This window comes from Bos grunniens, chromosome 14 (genome assembly GCF_055505025.1).
Source record: "Bos grunniens cultivar Pamir isolate PY7600 chromosome 14, Bosgru_T2T1.0, whole genome shotgun sequence".
NCBI lineage: Eukaryota > Metazoa > Chordata > Mammalia > Artiodactyla > Bovidae > Bos > Bos grunniens.
The window spans coordinates 83,143,996-83,149,010 of record NC_141178.1 but is presented as its reverse complement, the minus strand read 5'-3'; positions in this window follow the sequence as shown (position 1 = coordinate 83,149,010).

Below are 5,015 nucleotides of genomic sequence, written 5' to 3'. Positions count from 1 at the left end.
CACCATCTCCAGCAGCAGCCCCCCTCACCCCACACAGCCTGGGTGGGTACTGACAGCCCCTCGACCCCTCCACTGTGCAGGGGACCGAGGGGGGCGGGGTGCAGCTGCAGGGTGCAGCCCCTTCCCCGGCCCCCACCCCGCACGGCTGAGGTCTGCCTCCCATTTCCCGGGCAACAGGTGGCTGGCAGGACAGCTGGGACCGTTGCTGGCTCCGCGGGGCCAGAGGGCAAACGGGGCAGGTACGCGTGGGGCCATGGGGCTGCGGGAGCTGCCGGCAGTAACCCCCGAGGGGCCCTCAGGCGCGACCCGGGCCCTGGCCTCCCACCCAGGGGCGGGGAAAGGGTGGGGTGAACCTCCAGGCCCCACCCTGTCGCGGGCCCCCAGCCTCGCCACAGCAGAGCCGCCCTCAGTACCCTCCTGTAGACCTGTCCCTGTGAAACCCCTGCTTAAGCCTGGGCCACCGTGGGGGTGAGGAGCCCTTCCTCCAGGGGCCTCCCGGGCCTGGTGGAGGCCCCAGGCCTTGGAGGGGACAAAGGTGATGGGGTCTGTGGGGTGGGCCCTGGTGCGGGGGTGGTGGCCCGGGTAGGGTAGAGGTCACCCACATCCCTGGCGCCTAGAGCTGGGACAAAATGTGTTCCCATCCCTGGCATCCCTGAGCCCCTGGATGCTGCCTGCAGCTGGCTGGACAGTGGGGAGAGCCGCAGGCCTCACAGGGACCCCCGGCACCCGAGCCACCTGGCTGGGGGAGCAGGACGTTCAGGTCTGCGGGCTGGGCAGAGGGGGGCACTGTGGGACCCCCGGGCCTCCTGAGACTTGCACTGTGCCCCGGCCTACAGCGATGGCCCGTAGACCCAGGTGGCAGGTGAGGAGCGGGCTCTGCAGGTGGAGGTGAGGCTGCAGGAGCCTCCAATCCCATGGATGGAGGCCCGGCGAGGCCACGGGGGCGTGGGTGGGGGGAGCGCCCTCTCAGTCCCCAGGTGGGGGCTCAACCCGGTGGCCCTCAGAGTCTCAGGGAGGCCCTCGGTGCACGCCCAGTGCTGCTGACCAGGCGAGAGGTTTCTGGCTGAGCCGTGGGGGACCAGCTGGGGCCTGAGGGCTCTGCGGTGCCCGCCAGGGTGAGCCCAGGGTGGGCGGCACAGGACTCGGTGGGCATGTGTTCATAGGGTGTGTGTGGGCCCAGGGCCGAGGGTGGACGGGGTGGGGGACACAGGATTTGGTGGGCGTGGGTGAGAGGACTGTGGCCAGGGCGGATGGCCTGGCGAGGGCCCTGCAGGCGGGCTAGGGGTGGGGTGGGTGCCCAGGTGCCCAGAGGAAGGCAGGGTGCGTGCCCAAGCCCATATGTTAGGGTGGTCCTGCCTCTTCTGGTCTGTGTTCCAGGTAGAGGTGGCACCTCTGGGGCTGCTGGTCAGAGGTCGGGAGCAGGACCCCACGCCCAAGGCCACATGAGGCAGCTCTGGCTGGTGGAGCTGGCAACCAGTGAGGAGGGCTGTGACCTGTGGTCTGTGGGGCCCAAGCTTTGCAGGGGCCTCAGGGGCTGGGAGGATGGGGGCTGGCCAAGGTGTCCTATGGGAGGAGAGGGCGACCCCAGGGAAGCTGGACAACTTGGGGGCTCCTGCCAGGCTGGGGCACCGTCTGCCAGGGAGGAGGGCTGTCCAGAGGAGGCTTGCTCTGAAGAGATGCAGCCGGACAGGAAAGCTGGTAGCAGGTTGACCGCAGAGGTTTCTGTGGCCGTGTCTAGATGGGGCTCCCACCCGCCGCACAGCCCCAAGTCCCTGTGACAAGCCTTCCCTGCTCTCCCACTGGGGTCCTGGCCAGGGGCACAGGCAGGCCACCCCTGGGTACGTCTGGCCAGCCAAGGACAGTGCCTCTGGGCACAGCACTGTCCAACCTCTGAACTGCGTTGGGGAGGGGGGAGCGCACAGAGAGGCCCCAGCAATCTGGGCACAGCATCCCTCCTCTGTCCAGCAGAGCTCCTGATGGAGACCACAGTGTTGCTGTTTATGACTTCTGTGTACGCAGTTATTACAGAGAAAAAACACATGTGGAACAAAACATAAAGACATCTGGGCTTCCCAGGGAGGGGCTAGTGGTGAAAAATAAAAAAAAATCCTGTCAATGCAGGAGATATAAGAGGCAAGAGATGTGGGTTCAATCCCTGAGTCGGGAAGATCCCCTGGAGGACGGCATGGCTACCCACTCCAGTATTCTTGCCTGGAGAATCCCATGGACAGAGGAGCCTGGCAGGCTGGAGTCCACGGGGTCCCAAACAGTTGAACACGACCAAGTGACTTAGCAGTAGCGTGAGGACATCTAGCTGTCAAGTGTAGGTTGGGTGTCTCTCCTAGGCTAACGCAACCTCACAGCCCAGCCTGGGCATCCAGAGTGGGTTCCCCGCCCTGGCTCTGCCTTCCTTCACCACCACCCACTCCCCACCGATACTGAAGAGGGGAGAAACTAGGGCTTGCCCAAGGTAGCTTCAAGGTTTTCCTCCTGCCCTGAAATCCCAGAGCCCTTTCTTCACTTGCTCTACCTGGCTGAGTTCTCAGACTACGAACTGTCTCTGTTTGCACTGGTAGCCAGGACCCAGCTTCACTGGCCGGTGGCTTAAACAGAGAACCTACTGACTCCCAGCTCTGGAGGCCGGGACTAGAGCAGAGTCTCAGGGCTGTGAGTGCGAGTCCGCTCCAGGCTCCTCTCCATTCCCGGAGTGTCTTCTCCTGTGTGTTCACATCACCTCTGGGTGTGTGCGCATGCACATGTGTATATACATGTGTGTGTGTGTCTGTGTGTCCTAATTTGTGCTCCTACAGGGACCCTAAGGGCCCATCCGACTCCAGCACGCCTCATCTAACTAACCTCATCTGCAGTGTTGGTAATTCCCAATAAGGGGGGCTCAGGGTTAGGACTTCAATATATGAATTCAGGGGGACGCAATGCGACCCATGATAGGCATGACCCCTGCTGGCCCTTCCTTCCCTGTGCTGAGCACCGGGCACAGTGCTGCCACCTGGGCCAGACTGTGTCACGCCCCCTTGCTGATGAGGAGCCAGCGTCCAGCACAGGACGGGGGCAGGTACCAGGGGGACAGGGCAGTGCGGCGTCTCAGAGGCCGGCAGGTCACGTGACTGCTCTGACAACAAGGCTCCCCATGGGAGCTGCACACTTCGGGGAGGTGCCAGAGGGGACCTGAGGCCAGGACTGTGGCCTTCATGGCGACCTCCTAGAGTGGACTGGGGTCAGCACAGCGTGGTGACACTCTGTGATCCATGCCCTCTGACCTGCAGCTGCTCTGGGAAGGCGTGGGGGCTGTGGGGCTGGGCACACCTCTTGAGAGGCTCTGGGTGTCAGGGACGGGATTGGGCCCGGGGCCACCTCCTTGGCCTCCCGACACGCCCACCCCACCTCAGTTCCCCGAGGTCCCTCCATGCTGTGTCGGCAAGCCTAGGTCTGGGGGCTACAGGGCTGAAACCCTGGACCACAGCTCCATGGAAGGCACTGGCTCTGAGGGGCCCTGATCAGAGGCAGCCCGAGGGCTTCAGGAGCAGGACAGGGACCTGGGCCTGCCCCAGGAGGGTCCTGGGAAGATTTGAACTGGAGGCCCCCAGAGGGAGAGGAGCCAGAGGGACAAAGACCAGTGGGCGAGGCTGGGCGGGGTGACCACATGCAGCCTGCCCCTACCCTCCACCCCTGGGGCACAGGGAGAGACCCAAGCCGGGCAGCCTCACCCTCCTGCCCACAGCGAGGAGCTGGCCCGCTCTTGGGCTTTCTGGCCTGGCAGCAAGGTGGCCTGCGATGGTGGGCCCCAGGAAGGTCTGGCCACAGGCCAGCTTGGGCTCACTTCCCAGAGGACACTGTGGACAGGGTCCTGGAGTCCAGTGAGCAGGCCCGGAGATGAAGGCAGCTGGCCTGACACATCCTAGGGGACGGGGCCCAGTTGGAGCTCACTGGGGAGGCCGGGTCAGGCCTTCTCAGCGGCCAGGGGCAACCACATAACACAGCCAGCGGAAGGACGACTGGGACCAGGACACAGGTGGCCAAAGGTCAGCGCAGGGTCCAGGAAGCCTGAGCAAGCAGGTGTGAGTGAGGGGCTGGGCCGGCAGTGAGGGTAGAAACCGGGGAGCCGCCCGGCACCCTCCACCCTGGAAGCCTGGCCCCCACCCTGCCAGTGTCCCAATGTGCCTTCGTGGTCCATGCTGGAGACAGCTGGGTGGCCCTGGATGAGTATCCGGTCAAGAGTGGCTGGGGCAGGAGAGAGACAAAGGACAGAGGAGGACAGGTCACGGGGCTTTACTCCATCCCATCCATCGGGGACCTCTGGGCAGCAAAGGGGAGAACCGGCCGCAAGCTCCATGACTGGTTCCTGTCCTGGGAGTTGTGCCCGCCAGGCTCTGGGCCTCCATCCTTTACACCTCCCGGAGCCCCTGCCCCAAGGGTGTGTGCTGGGACAGGGGGCAGCTGCTCCGAGCCCAGGCTGGGGGCTGGACCCACGGGGCAAGGCCTGGCCATCAGTTCCGGACAGACTGGAAACCCGCTGGCCACACAGACCTCATCCCTTCCTTGGTCGAGGGGAAGCCACTCAGTCACGGAGGCAGACCCCCTGGGGCGGCCCCGGTTCTCCGCAGCGCCGCGGGAGGAGGTCCCCAGGGCGGGGCACAGGACCTGGCGCGCAGGAGGACGCGGACCGGAGGGCGCTGGCCGCATGGCCCACCGCTGGCAACGAAGTCACGTTTGTGAAGCGAAACCGCCCGCACGGCCGGCGGGGCCGCATTTCCCTTGCAAACGCCATTCAAAGGCCGTCCGGGCGGCGCACCCTGCTCGCTGCTGCCGCTGCGTTCCTTCCCCGTGACTCCAGGGGAGGGGTCGAAAGGGGCTGCGCGGCAGCCGCCCCCTCCCCACCGAGGGCGCCCTCAGGCTGCGGCGGGTGGGAGCGCCCGTGGGGCGTCGGCCAGCCCCGCGCGGGACTCCAGGCCCGGGTCACGCCCTAAGGGCGCCCCCGCCCGAGGGCAGCCCCGCGT